This window comes from Podarcis gaigeae (genome assembly GCF_964106915.1).
Source record: "Podarcis gaigeae genome assembly, chromosome: 4".
Taxonomy (NCBI): Eukaryota; Metazoa; Chordata; class Lepidosauria; order Squamata; family Lacertidae; genus Podarcis; species Podarcis gaigeae.
In genome coordinates, this window is record NC_139677.1 from 78,924,033 (window position 1) to 78,943,118 (window position 19,086).

At 42.2% G+C, this 19,086-nt stretch overlaps 1 protein-coding gene and 1 long non-coding RNA gene across 5 annotated transcripts in view; one reads left to right on the forward strand and one right to left on the reverse strand.

The window, feature by feature from the left end:
- The window catches only part of DCLK1 (doublecortin like kinase 1), a 198,734-nt gene that overhangs the window by 50,365 nt on the left and 129,283 nt on the right, over positions 1-19,086 (forward strand). The gene's annotated exons all lie outside the window — the stretch shown is intronic.
- Positions 5,418-17,399, reverse strand: LOC310843956. The gene is made up of 3 exons (XR_014563822.1): positions 17,230-17,399; positions 16,749-16,794; positions 5,418-9,065 (listed from the first exon to the last, which is right to left on the reverse strand). It is a non-coding gene; the product is annotated as an uncharacterized lncRNA (long non-coding RNA).

Below are 19,086 nucleotides of genomic sequence, written 5' to 3' on the forward strand. Positions count from 1 at the left end.
GAAGCCACCTCCAAATGAAGAGCCTCCTGAGAGGCAGTAGTGGGAGGAGGACGACAGCAGAGAAGGCAGGGATGGTAGTAGAAGATGGAGGGAGAAGAACAAATGGTGATGCTACTGATGCTACGATCTACCAACAGCAGCCCAGCTGCTGTGGTAGTGATTGATGTAAAGAAGCCTGAGGCTTTTTGGGTCCAGCTGGCAGGATGACCATTATTTTGAATGTTCTGGCATGCCAATAAGGTACATCACCTTACTTTCTAAAAGCAGGCTGCACCAGTACGTGGCAGACTTGTTACCTTGCCACGTGACTGTTGAAGTTTTAGACTGCACCCAAAAAAGAAATCCTCCTGAGGTTGCTTCAGCATGTCAGTCTCCATTTCAGACTAACTTTTGAATTCACCAACAGAGGTTTTGTTCTTTATACTAAGAGAGAGAGGTCTTGCACATCATGTTACCAGCTTGCTCTTTTTTAGAAAAACCTAGTTTCCCTTTAGCCTCTTCCTAGAAATACCGCTGCTAGAAATATTTAGGAACAAAGGAAGGTGCCTTTATAGTAAGTCAGACTACTGGTCCAATATTGTCTATACTGACTGGCAGTAGCTCTCCAGGGCTTCAGACAAGAGTCCCTCTCCCAGTCGTACCTAGAGGTGCTGAGAATTGAGCTTGTGACGTTCTGCATGTGGACTAGATGGTCTATTGCAGAACAGTGGCTCTTTCTGCCAAAAGTCACTTTGCCACCATGGAATTGAACCATGGCAGAGACATCACCTTGCCAACAAAGGTCCGTATAGTTAAAGCTATGGTTTTCCCAGTAGTGATGTATGGAAGTGAGAGCTGGACCATAAAGAAGGCTGATCGCCGAAGAATTGATACCTTTGAATTATGGTGCTGGAGGAGACTCTTGAGAGTCCCATGGACTGCAAGAAGATCAAACCTGTCCATTCTTAAGGAAATCAGCCCTGAGTGCTCACTGGAAGGACAGATTGTGAAGTTGAGGCTCCAATACTTTGGCCACCTCATGAGAAGAGAAGACTCCTGGAAAAGACCCGGATGTTGGGAAAGACCGAGGGCACAAGGAGAAGGGGACAACAGAGGATGAGATGTTCTCAAAGCTACCAGCATGAGTTTGACCAAACTGTGGGAGGCAATGGAAGACAGGAATGCCTGGCGTGCTCTGGTCCATGGGATCACGAAGAGTCAGACACGACTAAACGACTAAACAACAACAAGAAGTACATAAGTTCCTTGGCCAGATGGATAACTAGATGTGATTTCAGCTCTCTTTCCTCCCACAAACACACACAGTTTTCTACTCTGTGTTATAATCTATGCATAACTTTTTCTGCATGGGTTAGATGTATACCAGGCAACATTTAGATTTTGTACTATTACTGAAGTTAGCTTTGCTGGGAACCATTTGGTGAAATTGCAGGATGCAAGTTTAACAAACAGATAATATGATATTACCCATCTGTAAGGATTAGAAAAGGCTTATTATGTGCTTTGGCCCTTATCACTTGGCTTACGGTGGAAGTTTTTACTCAGGAGAACTTCTGACTGTCCGTATTTTAAAGGAAGAAATTTAGGTCTGGGCAGTTAAAATGATTAGAGCACTCTTTTGCCCCAATGCAACAAATTTTGAATTTTTTTAAAAAAAATGAAAAAGAAAAAAAGAAACTAACATTTTGTAGATCAGAAAGTAAGTGTGGGATGAACAGATGATTATGGAAAAGATGTATTAACCCCCAGAAAACAAAACAGGATGAATCAGGATAAATGCTCAAAAAATAGGTCAAGGGAAGCAACACCAAGGTAACATTATCAGAGCAAAGAGTCTTCTCAGATTATTTCCCAGTGTGAAAATTATAATGCTATGTGGATAATGAACAGGAGAAATATAAACTAGAATGAGCAGTTGTTTCATAACACAGCCCTGCATTTCAGATAAAATAAGAAGCATGTGGAATATGCTGAAAGCTAGCAGTATTGAAGGTCTTTGGATAATATCTGGTGTTTAATATTCCTTTCAGCTACTCTTGCTGTCTCTGCAGATGAATTCTTCTTTAGGCAGTGTCGGCCTCAGTATTCAAGCTAGTGAAGTAAGAAACAATAAATAATATTCTTTTTGATCCATATTGTAGAGGGAGATGTATTTGAGCGACAAGCAGATTTTACTGTATAGTTTTCTATATTTGAGAAAGTAACATTCAGGGATAAAAAATTTAGTGGTTCCCCACTGTGATTTATCTGAATAATCTGATACCACTTGCTTCCTATAAGCATCAAGATTGAGTTAGCGTGATTTTTCTTTTCTGTAAAACATTCAGGGCCGCAATCCAAAACAGAGCTGAGTGTTCTTTAAATCTGTTTGTCTCAGTGCACCAAAATTCTGTGTTGAATTGTGGCCGTTGATTTTTAATCTTCCCAATCCCCATTTTTCTGCATTCTAAGTACCATTTTATACATTCAGCAGAATTAAGTATTAAGGTGCCTGCTACTATTGACCTTGATGTTACAATTTCAGATTGTGGATGCATGACTGAGTGCTGCCTTCCATATCGGAGTGGGGGGTGGGGAAGGTTTCCTTATACCATAGAAAGCTAGTTTGGCAGGGAGAAGGGTTCAGCTTAAACGTCTCTTATATTAACCTTCAGTGTGTAAAGGGAGTTTTTAATCCATGGGAAAGTGTCGAGGCTGGGGTAATAAAGTTTGGAAACTCTGAAGTGTTATATCCAAGTGTTATAAGAATAACCCGATGATTAGGATCAAAGCTGGTGATCTTTTCCATAGTCTTCCAGTCTTGAGCTTCTTGAGGTATTAGTGTGTTCAAGGGAACTGTACTATTCATACTGTAAAAGGTAAAAGTAAAGGACCCCTGGATGGTTGAGTCCAGTTGAATTCAAACATGGGGTGTGGCGCTCATCTCTGCTTTCAGGCCGAGGGAGCCAGCGTTTGTCCGCAGACAATTTTCCAGGTCATGTGGCCAGCATGATTAAACTGCTTCTGGTGCAACAGACACCGTGACAGACAGAACAGTGCACATAAACGCCATTTACCTTCCTGCTTTAGCAGTACCTATTTATCTACTTGTGCTGGCATGCTTTTGAACTGCTAGGTTGGCAGGACAAAGCGACAGAAGCTCACCCCATCACAGGGATCCGAACTGCTGACCTTACAATTAACAAATTCAAGAGGCTCGGTGGTTTAGACCACAGCATCACCTGTGGCCCACTACTGTAGTACTGAACAAACTATGCTAGTTTTGTTAGAATTTAGAGTTTTGAGAAACTGTAGTAATAACCAGCACAATGAAGACTAGCTTTCCCCCAGCCAGCTGTAGAGTGGAAAATGTCTGGATTACAGGGTAAGAGGGTGCAAAATAATATTCTACCCACATTCCGTGATGAGGGCTAATCATAATGGTGTGAGAGGCACTGCCTGAAGTCTTCTTCAGAAACTGGGGGACTAGTTTGATAGGACCAAAACAGGATCCTAAAGAACTCTGCAGACCTTGAGAACTGTTTTTAAATTTGATTTCAAAATGGGAAGGAAAGCCAAAAAAACAAAAAAAGGAATGGAATAGAATGGAAGGCTCTTTCCATTGCAATAGTAGCTGATTTAATACAGAATCCGTGAATGGAATAGCTGCCTCATGGTTTTATCAGTATGTAATGAAAGTGAGAAGAGTTCATAAAATCAATATTGGATGAGTTACTGATGCAATCTCTGTCTGTTCACCAGTCGCAATCATTCTTTTCTTCTGAATCTGCTGCAGCATATATCCTTTTTGATAAGGAAAGACCGTTCCCCCCCCCCCATGCGCCATGCCAGGGTGTTTTCAGAATGTTACAGATTGTGCATCACTAATAACAGACTGAAGAGTCTTTCATGCTTCCAGGGAGATATGAGTCAGTCACACATTTCCCCCTCCCCAGCTCCCATTAACATTTTGAAGGTGAACTATCAGTGGGGAAGAAAAGCATTTCTTTCTCTTTGATTGCTTACTTCCTCTTCCAAAATTAACGTGTATCAGAGTTGTTTAATCTGCAATCATTTTTCATAGGTAACTTTGCTTTGTCCCCACCCATTAGGAAATGTTTTAAGTGCCAGATCAGAAAACATCCTATTTACAGATGCCCTTTTAATTGCCAAGCACCATTGTGCCGTTTCACTGAAATAGAAGTGTGTCACCATGGAAACAAACAGACTCAGGATTCCAGGGTTGCCATACCTCTGAATACTCAACATTTTCAAGTGGCATTGATTCAGTGACATTGATTCAGAGATTTTGGTTCTTTTGCCTCGCATGCATTACAACAATTAACCTGCGATGGTTGATTGTCCTGCTGGAAAGAGCAGAGGCCTTGAACATACAGGGAGGTAGAGCATGTACTTTGCACATAGCTGTTACCAGGTCTAGTCATCAGAATTTCCAGATAAAACATCCAAGTACCAGCTGATCAGAGTGGCCTCTGCTGGAGAAGTGATGCAAACCATGATTTGCACTTGGCCCATTTCAAACAAACCATAGCTGAGCTTCACCGTAGTTGGGTTTGGAAGAAATGACAAACTGCAGTTAATTTTTTAAAAAACTTAAAGTGAAAGCATCCATGCTTCTCTTTTGCCAGCATCAGAAGAGGAGAGGAGAGGAGATGGAAGGAGGTATGTGGCAATGATGCTTTTGTGGCTCATACCCATCACTATAAACCATGGTTTATCATGACATTCAAACCAGCCCAACAAATGTATGCTTCTCCTCATAAAGGCTTCAGACAGGGGTCTCTCCCAGTCTTACCTGGAGTTGCCGGGGATGGATCCTGGTGTGTTCTGCATGCCAAGCAGATGCTTTGCCATTGATCCATGGCCCCCTTTCCCCTGTAGTCAGTATGGTGCTTACTAAAAGTTGTTGCACAAAAACTCCCCTCATCCCTGATCATTGGCCATGCTTGCTGGTGCTGATGGAAGTTGCTGTCCAACAGCATATGGAAAGCACCACATTGAGTACCCTGGGGGATGCAGTGTTAAAATCCAGACTCTGACAATGCCTTCCTATGTAAACCTGGGCAATTGTGCCACTTCTATTCTCTACCCATCCCAGAGATCACCTCAATGGTCCATTTCACTCCAGACAATTTAAAAGGATATTTTTAAGGGTTACAAAACCTTCTACGTGCTGTTGGCAAGGAAAAATATAGGTATAAAAATGAGAATTCTCTGGATTCCAAGATCCAAGGTTAGGGCAAGTACTCTTTGGTGAGAGAACCCCAGCAGAGATTTAAAACCACAAAATATGTAGCAAAGTAAAAAGTGGAATACTCCCCTCTTACGCTAGCATGGAAAAAGAACACATATTTGTTAAGTTAAAAATGGTTTACTTACAAACTCTCCAAAGGTCAGATTCATATGATTTCCTGTGCAGCATTCAGGCAGTAAAAATTGGCTTGGTTTTGGTGGTGAAAGTTCCTAAATTATTGTTATAGAAACACAAGAGGGGCTTGTTAGAGCCATGCGGCTAAGCTGGAGCAACCAGCTTAGCCTCCTCACACACTGAGTTCATCAGGTAGGCTGAAGGGGAACAAAGGTTAAGGCTGGCAGAACAGCTTATTCTGTGGTCTTAACCCCTTCATGCATTAATTAGACTTAAGCGTGTTGGTTATATGAGGCTAGTTATCCCACACTAAGTCGATCCATTGCTGAAATGGACTCCACTGGTCATTTAAGAAGAATGTCATAATTTATAAGTAAAAAACAGCATCAAAACAATCGGTCAATCACAATTCCCAAAACTTGGGTAAAAAAAAAAGTGTACTTAGCATGCTTCAGAATATGTGCATATTTTTCACTTTAGTCTTTTCTGTGTGCTCCTTGCATGTCTAGACAGTAGTATTTATTCTAATTATTTTTAGAGCTGGTCTTTAGAATGAGAATCCTGTTCCCATTTATTGCTCTTGCTAGTTTCTAATTCTCAGCTAGGTGTGCCTTTTCCTCCACTGGCATCTACCTAGGGATATTGATCTTTATGACCTGTTGCTTTCTTCTGTAGGCTAGTTAATTACACTTTGTGCAAACTGAGAAGAGAGAGTGCCTCTAGAATAATTGCTTGTCTGCATCACTGCTGAAAGGGCTCGAAATCATCTATCAGACTAATTTGAATGGAGGCAAGAGTAGCTCTGCAAATGAGTTTTGTATGTGATAATGCAGATAAACCATCTCTTAGCCTATAGAGGTTGTGTGATGTGTTTTCTCTTGACCAACTAATACATCTGGGAGTTTTCTGTCCCCTTCTGAGTGTTTTTAAATATTCTGCGGGAGTAAAGCACCTCGATCAAACTTATGTTGTGTTTACTGGGAAGGACTAACACTTTGTAAGTGTTACCCACAAGTGTCATTGCATGTTTCTCAGTGCCAGATTGGTTTATGTTTATCTTGTGATGTCCAAAGACTACTGTAAGGCCCAGGGCACCTCTGTTCATCCCAGCCAGGCTTCTAAGTTCTGGGGTGGACTTTAAAGGCACATACCATTAAGCCCACATGTTCTGATAGTGCAGAAGGTGGGAAGAAGAGGGCTCTCTTCACCATACTCAGGAAAGTGGTCTAAGGCAGTGCAACTTCCAATCCAGCCCAATGTTTGCATTGCAAAAGTAACTCTTTGACAGGAGTGAGCCAACACTGTTAACTCTTATTAGCAAGAACATAATCTGCACAGACTTAGTGGAGTGTCAGGCCTAATGAGCACAGCAGCTCATTCTCGGTAGGTCTGGCCCCCATGGATCATTTGCTGAGACTCAAAGTTCCTGCCTCCCCACAGCTATCTAAGTTCCCTCCTCTCCAGAGCTTTTTACAAGCAATCAGAGACTGTGCCTGCATGAAGCCAACCTCTCCTACACCCTTTTCATGCCTCTTCTGGATCTGGGAGATAAGCGGGAAGGGGAGTTTGTCACAGCAGGAAGTTGAGGCACCCATGACTCTGCACCAGCCTGACTCATCTCTGCCTCTTGGCCTCCCACTCTCCTTCTTCAGCCTCTGCCTCTGGACTTCTCTCTGCCACAGACTCCCCCCAGCTCACCAAGCTCTGCTGCTTCCTCAGCTTCCAACATCTCTTCCCAATCTTCTCCCTCCTTCTCACTCATCATTGTCCTACCACCAATCCCTGTGCCCTGAGCCTTCTCCTCTTGGGGGTTCCCCAGCTGGTTCCTCGCGCCATTCCTTTGCATCCAATCAGTCCATGACACTCTTGGAGGATCCAAGTCATGTTCATGAGTCACTTGATCTGAGCATGCCTCCTACCTCTTATAGCCTTGACACTCTGCCCAGTGACTCATTGTCAGGGCTGAACCATAGGCAGCAGACTAGTGGGAGCCGGGAGCCAGAAGTCGTGGGACTAGCTGGTAGTCAGGATCAAAGTAGAGAAGATAGGGCTGAGGCACAAGCCAGAAGTGAGAAGCAAACAATAATCAATGATACAAGATCACATTAACACACGTGGAGCTCATGCAAGGCTTCGCTGGAACAGGAAGCCCTTTATACTCCTTCCTGTCCAGGAAAATCCCTCTGAATGGGTGGAGTCAGCCCATGGCCTGATGGTACTTCACTGAGAAGCTGCTGCTTGAAATGTAGTAGTTGACCATGCTGTGTAACTGCACATGGACCCAGCAACAGGTGGACTTATTAGAAGGTTTCTTGTCCCTCCATTTGAGAGTCATCAAATGAATATTTCAACCACAGCTGAGACTGGAAGGGGACAGCAGTGCCAGAACAGTTAGTCATGCAGACACCCAAGAGGCATCCTCCTTAGATTTCCCTGGACTGGCAAAGAGACTTAAGTTATTAGAATCATTTGGTGGTGGTGTTTTCATGGTGCACTTGCAGTTCTTTCATGGGCATAAGTGATGTAGCATCTGAAGTATGCACTAAACAAGAGTGGCACAAGTAAAAAGATCTACCCATAAGGATGGGAGGTCATAGTCTTGAGGGATACTAAAGAGTCTTCTCAATAGTTCATTCACTAGGCATCCCCCATTTCTTTTTGTTTCTGTTTTGAAGGTCACCTTAATTTAAAGGTTCCACTCAAATAAAATGCTTCTACATTTCATTTCAAAGAAATGGCTTGCAGCGCTGTCAGAATAATTTGTGTGTTTGTGTGTGCTTAAATATACCAAAGGCCTTGAAAGACATACCAATTCTTGATTGTTGTTTTTCTGAGTTGCAGGTTTTCCCCAGATGTTAAAAAAGAGTGACAAATAATTATACATAAGAAAAGAAATATATATGGAAGGGAAACATTATATCTAGATCCCGAAAAGGGTTTTATGTTGACTTGGTGAGCAATCATGTGTGTGTGTGTGTGTGTGTGTGTGTGTGTGTGTAAATTCCAATTTAGCTGGAAGAACTTGAGTGCATTTATACTGAATCATTTCACTGAATGTCCTATGGTGTTGTAGAGCTGTGTCTTGTCATTACCCTAGAATCTAAACCGTAGCATTTTATGTGATTCACCACCAGGGCAATGCATCCCTTTGAGTTTACAGCTATTCTTAGAAGTGATAGATATGAAGAAGCAGGCACAAAAGAGCTGTAATAGATGGTGGTGGGAAATACAAATATGGGATATACTAATAACATTGGGACTTCCCAGAGCCAACTTAAGGATTTCCACAAATGTAAACAATGCACTTAGTACAGACAATAAGTTTCCACTGACATAAGTTGCCACTCATGGGTATAAGTGAATGGGACGATGGCAGCTTTGCCCTAGGCTGAGGACCTGGGAGTGGAGTTTTACCTACCTCCTCAGCTAATCTCCAGACACCATCACCACCACATGTGGGACTGTACCCCCCTGACCCCCCCAGTTATTAATGAGCAAACTCCAGCATCAAAAGATGCTATAACCATGGACACGATAAGCAGGAGTGATAGATCAGTGCTGGCCTGACACAGGTGCAGAAGCTGCTGCTTCTCTCTTCTCTCTGCTGGTCCTAGAGTTCACTTTACTCTTCCCACAATGAGACTTCTGCAGTTTCAGCTTTGGCCCAATATGTTGTACAGACCCAGTGCTTTTCCCCCTAGGTGCCAGTACTCACCATGAAGTTGTTACAGTAAGTGCCACACTTTTAAACAAAAAATAATGAGGTGCTGGTACTGTGTACCCTTGAGTACTCCCTGAAAAAAGCACTACACAGACTTATTAATTTCCTTCCAAGTTAGTTTTGAAAGTTCAAGCCCACCATCTTAATTAAAAATGGCATCTGATAGGATCCAAACAAAGACCAAAACCTATTTCTCAATCTCAAGAACCATCACACCAAACTGGAATGAGGATATTTGTCCAAATCAGTGCAATTTGGAACCGTCGTACCAGACTGGGTGATAAGATCTTCAGAGGCATCCAAATCGGCACAGTTTGGTGTGGTTTGGTTTGCCATCTGTGTTCTAAAAAAAATGTCCAGCATTCAAACATAGACAAAAACACTTGTTCCGCAATCTCAGGAACCTTAATGCCAAATGGGGCAACAATATTTCAAGTGGCATCCAAACACAGAGAGAGCAGATGTGTGGACAGACAGCTTTCCAAATTATACAGATAAGTAAGATGGTAGATTAGGAAGTTGTCAAAGATTAGAGGGTATTAGTTTAGTTGAAGTGTCATGGCAGCATGAAGCCAGCTGTAATGTTGTATTAGCTACATGGTGTTGACCGCAGCAAAATATTTAATGATGGCAATATAATTATATTAGTTCCTGAATTCTAGCTGCTGCCTGCAGCTGCTGTGTTTGATGATTTTGTGCTATCACCTAATGAAGAGGCATAATGGATCTATGAATATAGTTGTTGGGGTTTTGTTGTCAAAGCTGGATAAAAGATAAAACAAGATGCAGCAATTAAATTAAAAGAAGACATGAGTCACAAGATACAGGTCCCTACCACATCCAGGTAGTACAGTGGCTAGCCTTTTAACACCTGCTTTCTTAAATACATAATTCTAGTGGTAAAATACCAAATTAAACTCAGTACTGGAAGATAAAATGCAGTCTCTCAAAATACTAAGGTTGATAAGAATTTTGTGGCCATGTTCAAATGTCACAGCTAACTAGGGTTGCCATATTTCAATAAGTGAAAATCCAGACACATAAGTTGTTATGCCTTTTTGGCAAAGTTGTTGTCATATGCCCAGATTTTCCCGGACATTATGCTAATTTCCACCCAGACACTGCTTCTGACTGCAGTATTCAGGGTATGTCCAGGAAATTCCTGATGTATGGCAGCCCTATATTTAACCATTGTATAGTGGGAACAAATCTAGTAAGCCTCAGAAAATGTTGGGCTTGTGAATTTCCTCCCCCCACACCTTGTGAGGCTATTAGGATAAGTTAAGAAGTGTTTGCCTAACTCCAGCTTGTTGTGTTGTCCAAATGGTAAGCCAACTTGAAATCATGATTCACTGTGAATGGCTTGGTCTGACTCATTCAAACAACAAGACTATCGCTCAGTGCAGGAGTGGGGATGTTTTTAATGTTGGGGGCTGCATCCCCTTTGAGGAATCTGTCGGGGTCCATATGACAGCAATGGCCTGTCTCCCTCTCTTCTCCCTCCCTACCCAGCAGGCTGAGTTAGGAAGGGACAGATTACTCTTGCCAGAGATATGAACGGATTACTTACGGGGAACTTTGCTAATTTTTTTTAGCCTGTGTACACAGCCCTTAAAAGTATTTAAGCTACCTAATATCACACATACAGTTCTCTTGATGGTACAAACAGTGGCAGGAATCAGACACGCATCAATAGAAAGGTAGATAAAGCAATGGTTTGATCCGGCGTAAGGCATCTTCCTATGTTCCTGTCTTTAGCAGAAGCTGTCTACAGAATGACCATGAGAATAAGATGGAATGGGTAATGGGAAGATATAAGCAGCCAAGGAATGTGCCTCCTACACGGCAACTTTTATTTCTGGCCTTTAACTAAGATGCTGAATCAAAGTGTTGGATGGTTTGTCTTTTTTAAAAATGTCATCTTTTTTTTTTACCATGACCGCAGGTGGGAGAAAATATATATCTCTCCCTCCCCCCCCCCCCCGCCCAGCTGATGCCTCTGCAAATCACAATTTGGGAGAAGTATTCTGTCTGGCAACTAGCCAGGTGGATCCAGGCTAATCTTTGCTTTGATGTTATGAGGCTCTGTCTGCCCACTGTGACAAGATTGCTGGCTGTTTTGCAGACAAACCTACTCTTATTCCACTTGACCTCAGGGGGTCTACTAGTTTTGACTTCAGAGTCAGAGCTGAAATATGCAATGGGTGCAGTAAGCTCTTTCTTGCTAATAGATGTGTATAAGTATTCTGGCCATAGTGTACGAGTTTGGGTCTCCCACAAGGGCAACTGTACAATCCTTAAATAGAAAGCTTATGTGGCTGCAGTTGCAGAGAAGCATGCCATTGCTTGAATGTTAGAGGCAACACTTCCTCCTCCACAACTCCTCCTTCACAATGATTATTAGAGTGTAAGATGGGGAAGCGACTGAGCAAACATTATTTAATATTGTGCTTAATTTTTTAATCCCACCTTTCCCTTTCCAAGTTCAAGAGACATAGAGCTTTACATAAAAGTCTAAAAACACTAATGCAGTTGTAAATCCTGGCAGTGAAAATGGCACAGGACACATAAACCATCTGCCATAAAAAACCTCTGTTTCAAAATATGTGGCAGAGCAGATGTGCCTTGTGTCGCTTGTGAAAAGCTACAAGCAATGCTCACTTGGTGACCCTCCATTGGCCGATCATTCTGCAGACTCCATCTATTGTTCTTTTCCAGATGGGTCTCTGAGCAGGACTTCCTCCACAGATAGTACGGTTGTGGGAGGGTGAGAGGAAAGAGAGAGAATATATATTGAATTATAGCTCTTGCATAGCAGATTTGCAAAGCAAGCTGTTGTTGCTTCCACACAACAGCCCCCAAGCACAGGAGAATTAAACTAAAAGTTCCACATAAACACTTGCTTGAATGTTGTATTATTGAGCAACAAAGAAGGAAAGGTTCAGACGCCTGGACCGTATGATTGCCTCTACTGAGGCACAAGCAAATGCGGAGGAAAAGGGAGAAATTGTATTATCTAAAAGCCCGAGTTGTTTTAAGAACATAAGAGCCTTCTAGGTCAGAACAGCGGTCCATCTAGTCCAGCACCCTGTTTTCACAGTGGCCAACCAAATCCCTATGGGAAGTCAGCAAGTAAGCGAGCCCCTCCTGCAGTTGAACTGCATTACTTCTGAATATAGGGAGGTGGAGGTGGAGGTGGAATATAGGTATAGCAGCAAATAGCCATTGAAAGCCTTATTGTCCAAGAAATCATCTAAGTCTCTTTTAAAGCCACCCAAGTTAGTGGCTGTGATGTACCACGTGAAGAAGTACTTTTGTTTGTCCTGAATCTTTTAACATTCAGCTACATTGAATGTTTGTGAGTTTCAGTAGAGGGAGGGAGGAAAACTTTCTCCACACACTGCATAGTTTTATACAACTGTTTACTTGACTTTTTTTCTAAACTAAAATGCCCCAAACCTTTCTTCATAAGGGAGTTGCTCCATCCAGTTGATAATTTTCATTGGGTTTTTTTCAAAACTATAGATGCGTTTTATGATTTGTATATATTCACATTATGCATTATGATATATGACATCTTTCTCTAAACTAAAAAAACACCACTTTTTTATTCTGAAATATTGTATTTAATCAGTCTTCCAAGGGGGCACAGTGTGGGGCACACAGAGGGATCATGGCCTGCAACAATGGAAGAATCCATAGTGCTAAAAAAACAGATAAAATGTTTCCTCATAATGCAACAGTTGAACATGATGCTCAGTGATAGGGGATTAGAGATTAAAATGAGTTGCGTTCAGAGCTCAATTTCCTTCCATGCATGGTTCATCTTTTTTTGGATGTTAGCTGCTTAGCTATGTGTTCACTGGCCCAAAAATTCTTTCAGGAACTTAGTCAAGCAAAGAAAGTAGAAGCTGAGTCCTTGGGAGAGGATGGAAGAGAACATTGTTCAGTGTAGTGGAAGGTGGGATTTAAAAAAAAATAGCAGTTGAGACATGGCCTGATTCTGAAGAGATTCCCCAAGGAGTCTGTGCTCTGAGGTGACTGGCAAGCCAGACAACCAAAAGGGCAAACGAGTGCAATGCACGCTGAAATGTCACAGCCATCATGAAAATGCTGGTCTAAAAATAAATGCATTTCATTTGCTGTAGTCTGAATGAAATGGTGGAAGCAGGATAAGGAATGAGAAGGAAACAGATTCTCAAAAAAGCTCTTGGATGAGTGTTCATAGTGTCTAATTAATTCATCTCACATTTTCCACATTTTTGATCATCTGCTTTTTATGTGTCTGCCTCTAGCAGTTAACAATGAAATAAGGCTTCACCTTAAAAAGCGATTTCACTTGCTTGGGAAAAACTCTCTCCCTGATCACTGCCCAGACTACATTCAGGCAGGGGAACATTCACTTCCAGATAGCATGATCCTATACATGTGTATTCAGAAGCAAGTCCCATTGAGTTCAATGGGGCTTTGCTCCTGAGTAAGTGGGTAGAGGAATGCTGCTTATGTGAAGACAAATAGTACGGTATTCTGTTTTTGGATTATTATTTTTCACCCTCTCCTTAATGTCAGAAGAGTCTGCTGGATAAGACCAAAGGTCAACAGATGCCTATGGGAAGCTCACAGGCAAAACAACACTCTCCTCACTTGTGGTTCCCAGCACCTGCTTTTCAGAGACATCCTGCCTTCAGTCTTGGAGATGCTACATAGCCATAATAACTCTCCCTCCATGGATTTGTTTAACCCTCTTTTAAAGCCATCCACTTTGATGGCTATCATAGGTGGGGACTTACAAATATATAACAGTTGCAAACACATATCCTATAGAACAGAATGCTACTACAGTGGTACCTCGGGTTAAGTACTTAATTCGTTCCGGAGGTCCATTCTTAACCTGCAACTGTTCTTAACCTGAAGCACCACTTTAGCTAATGGGCCTCCTGCTGCCACCGCGCGATTTCTGTTCTCATCCTGAAGCAAAGTTCTTAACCTGAGGTACTATTTCTGGGTTAGCGGACTCTGTAACCTGAAGCATATGTAACCTGAAGCGTATGTAACCCAAGGTACCACTGTAATACCATTCATTTTTATTTTTATTTTAAATGAGGTCTATCATTATCACCCCCTTTTCCTCCTTAATGTGGCATAGATGGTTCTCCCCCTACCCATTTTATTACCAAGCAGGTAACATACTTCTCTGTGTTGCAGATGCTACACCATTTTTTAATCAGACTCTTTCTTTATGTGGTGACTCTTTATTGATTTGTCCCTTTTTTGTACACTTTCCATTACAAAAGTAGACGTGATGGCTGTTGAAATGCATGCAATCACCCTTTTGCCAATTCGTTGTTCAGGGATCTCAGTTACCTCTTTGTAAGGTCCAGAAGCAAGCACAGGGTCAAAGACGAGTATTGGTTTAAATGCCTTTTGTGCAGAAGGTGCTAAGAATTCCAGCTGTGGAGATACTTCCGTATTTGGGAACCAGTCCAGGGTTCTGTTATGCTGGCACTTGATTGGCCAAGAAGGCCATATTACAGCTTATCATGGGACAATAATAATTCACATTTGAATAGTACTTTTTAAGAGTTCAAAATGCTTCATGTGGATGTGACAGCTGCTTCTGGATGTGCTTAACTGTCCAAGGCCTCCTCTGCATGGGGGAGAGCCAAGAGGCTATCCTTTCATGTGAGGGGCCACAGCTTAGTGGTAGAACACAGACCTGGCATGTAGAAGGACCCAGGTTCAATCCACTCTCTCAGGCCAAAGGACCAGCCAGGAGGAGATGGAAAACACCAGGAAGACCTTGCTGGCAGTGGCTATTTCAGAGCACACAGCACGAGGCCAGGAGAGCCAATGGCCTGACCTCAATACAAGGCACTTTCATATGACACTTCTAATTGCCACTGGAAACTTTCTCTGCATAGTAATTGGCACTGCTGGAACCTGGGGAAGTTTTGAAAAGAAAATGCCTGCAAAGTTCTATCCCAATTATCATCAGAGTGAGCTTCTTTTGCCTGCTGAGCTCTGTTCTATAATGGTTTTCCCTTGATGGCGGAGTGTAATTGAATGTGACATGATGTAGGAAACTTGGAAGCTGCAGATAGCCACCTCCATTTGACTTGATTGTGATCTAAAGCTTTTGTGCCCATCAACAGACTGTTACAATAAATAAAATATTCCTATGTACAATGCTTTAGAAACTAAGTGCTTCATAAGAATAAAGTTGCAGGCTGAACTTGGAAAATTAACCTATACTGCAACAATTTTTATATTTGCTGGCACCCTGACCCAGCCATAGGTAAAGGTAAAGGGACCCCTGAACATTAGGTCCAGTCGTGGCCGATTCCAGGGTTGCGGCACTCATCTCACTTTATTAGCCAAGGAAGCCGGCGTACAGCTTCCGGGTCATGTGGCCAGCATGACTAAGCTGCTTTTGGCAAACCAGAGCAGTGCACGGAAACACCATTTACCTTCCCGCCGGAGCGGTACCTATTTATCTACTTGCACTTTAACGTGCTTTTGAACTGCTGGGTTGGCAGGAGCAGGGATCGAGCAACGGGAGCTCACCCCATAACGGGGATTCGAACCGCCAACCTTCTGATCGGCAAGTCCTAGACTTTGTGGTTTAACCCACAGCGCCACCCGCGTCCCTCCTGACCGAGCCATACTTTGCATTATTTCTTTTCGAACTGTGCTTAGAGGAACTTTTTTGCTTAGACAAATTCCCTGTTGTTGACCCCCCCTCTCTCTGTCAGCAACCCTCCTGTGAGCAGAGAGTTGCACTCCCAAGAGACAGCTGCATATTACATAAGGGACCAACTGGATTGGCCTTTTGTGTTCAGTTGTATGCTTTCCTTTTATGTTGTACTTGCATTTTGTTTTCATATTGGAAATTCTCCTATAATTATGTCCCCAGCTGTGGGTGATGACAGCTACTCTGCATGACTACAATGAGGTTTCCCACTCTCATCAATACACAATTAGCAGTTAATCTAGAGATACTTATTTACTCTTGCTAATAGTCTCTCTCTCACACGTACACACATAAATTGTTCTACCTGGTAGATAATTTTCCCCCAGTTGCTCTTTAAGCCTCAAGAATTTCTGGAACAACTGCCGAGTGGAAGGCAACTTTCGCATAGTTGAGTTCATTCCTGGAATTGGGCATATCTGTTTTGGGATGTAGCATGGGATAGAAACAGCTGACTCCAACAAAGATTTCTTCTTGCCATTTTTGCTAAGCTTTATTTGAATCAGTTCACCCACTAACCAATAGAATCCCATGATTCAGTAGCACCCCTTATAAGTACTGGAGAGCAAAAACACGCTTTTAAGGAGAAGGTTACAGGTTTATGATAATGAACTGAGCACATGCTTTACTTCAGGAACTCCTATCTTTCACCTTTGGTTTAAAAGGACCACAAGTCATGGGCTGGAGACCATTGCCTGTGTGTGCAAGAGTTGCTGCCTATCCAGAACATAGCTGTCAATGTTTCCCTTTTTTAAAGGGAAATCCCCTTATTCCGAATAGGCTTCCTTGCAAGAAAAGGGAAAAGTTGACAGCTATGATCCAGAATCCTTGGTAAGGCAGACCCAATGATCTGATTTTGTACGGCAGTTTTGAATGTAGGAGTAACAATGTACAGAGGTGCTCTTACTGACCTTTGTATTCTCCCCTTCGATGAGGAAGGCTGGGAATGATTCCTCTCTGAAATCCTGGAGAGAGCCTTTGTCAGTCAGTGTAAACAATACTGAGCTAGATGGATCAAAGCTCTGTATAAGGCAGCTTCCTATGTTCCTGTATGTATGCATGTTGCAAGATCGGAAGCGACATTCACATTTCTTTTTACTCACTCATAATATCTGAAATATTCTTTGGCTTTATGTTCCAGAGCAGTGGTCCCCAATTGGGGGTCTGTGGCACTACACACATAACAAAAACTACCATAGAGAGATCAAAATTTTCAAAATTAGGGTGTCCATAGATTGGCATTTGAAAAAGAGGGGTTCTGGAGTACTTAGCTAATTGGGAGACACTGTTCAAGAGACTTCACCTCGGAACAGAAGCACAGAAGATTGCTCAGAACTGAAGTGAAATAAGCTCCTGTTCGAAAGGTGGTGACTATTCCTCCCCCAATCTTACCCGGTGCTGCCTCGGAGGACATGACGTCCTGCTTGCTTTAATCAGACTGAGATAACTATCTCCTATATGCAGTTACTACTTATAAATTGCTAATGAAGGCTGCTGCAGTAGTCAGGGAAATCTTTTCTGGAGAGAATGTGTGGGAAGAACACCTGCCATTGTTGCAGACTGTTGCTTCCAACTGTCTTTCTGACAAGGAGGATATGTGGGAAGGAGGGGAGGAATGGAATGGAATGGAATGGGGAGGGTGGGCTATATATAAACCACTGATAAAGTGGGTCCTGTGACAGTCCAAGAAAATGCACTGCTGCAAGACAACGAACAGCAGGTCTTCTGCCTCTCTGCACCTCTTTTTAAATGACTGCAGATATTGGGCGCTGAGGAGATGTGGCAGAATGAAAGAACATGGAGTCTGTCTGTTCTCAATGAAATAAAAATACAAAAATAAAACCATGATATCATGCTATTATGGAGGACTTTCATCTTTGTCCCATGTGCTTAAGCTTACTATAGGACTAAAATTGATTAAGTGGCTTACAGTGGGATGCATTTTATTTATTTATTACATTGTTTTTAATCCTGCCTGTAAGGAGCTCAAGGCCAGTGCACACGGTTCTCCTCTCCGTCCTTTTTATGCAGACAACAGCCCTGTGAGGTAGGTTATGTTGCTTGACCCAAGATCACCCAGTGAGCTTTATGACTGAGTGGTGATTTGGATGCAGTCCCTGATCCTAGTCCAGTACTCTTTAAACCAGTATATCCACCCTGTCTAGAAAGGTGCCCCTTTTAGTTAAGCCTATGAGTCTGCATTTCAAATATCGCTCAGCAGTAAATTCATGTGGTGACCTTGTAGGAATGGGCCCATCACGAGAATCCACTTCACTCAGTGGTTCTGCTCCTGGTGTGATATCGGCCAATAACAGGCAGTATGTTTTGTTCAGATTCAATTCTGACATCTCTGCATAGACAGAATCCGCCACTTGTCCTTCAGATGCTCTTCCATTTACAACCTGTTAGCTTCTGGGAAATGATGTAGGCTGGGTTGTTGCTCTGCAGTTTGAAAAACAATGAACACTGCCTTATTCCAACAATAACCTCTGTTGAGTTGTGCTTTTGGCCAGCTACTAATACTACATTTGGAGTTTTGGTCCGAAGCAGTGGATTCTCATAATCTCTAAATTTCCTCCCTCCACCAAATGCCATCATTTAAATATTTATTTATTATTAGTCTGTATAGTTTGGTAATGTTAGACATCTTCTTGACAGGACCTTTCTTGGCCTTTCCTTGTATCACCCAACAGTGTTTATGCAGTGGATGCAGTGCCGGATTTACGTATAAGCTAAACAAGCTATATCATAGGACCCCACTCTCTTGGGGGTTCCAAAAAAAAGTGTAAAGAAAAAACTGGATATACATTTCCAAAATATAAGAAACAAATAAAATAAAACTTACATACACCGACAGGTTTTTTTTTAATATACTTCTTCTTAATTGTATTTCAGTTCAACAATTACTTTGATAAAATACACATTTTGTTATGTACAAATGGCTTTAGATACCTATTAGGTCCATAAATTACCATATATCATATATTCAACACAAAAAACAGCAACAGTTTGTTGTTGACAAAGGACAGCTGGACATATAAAGGGCCCCATTACCTTCAGTAGCTTAGGGCCTCATCAAACCTAAATCCAGCCCTGGCTGGATGTATATGTTTAAAACTTAATGTCCTATCTCCCTCCCAGCACATGCAGATAGAGGCTCTTCTTATTTGGAAGCAAAGAACAGATCTTTATTCACCACAAGTAACCATACAGGCTCAGCAACAGCAGACACAGCACTCAGGAGTTACG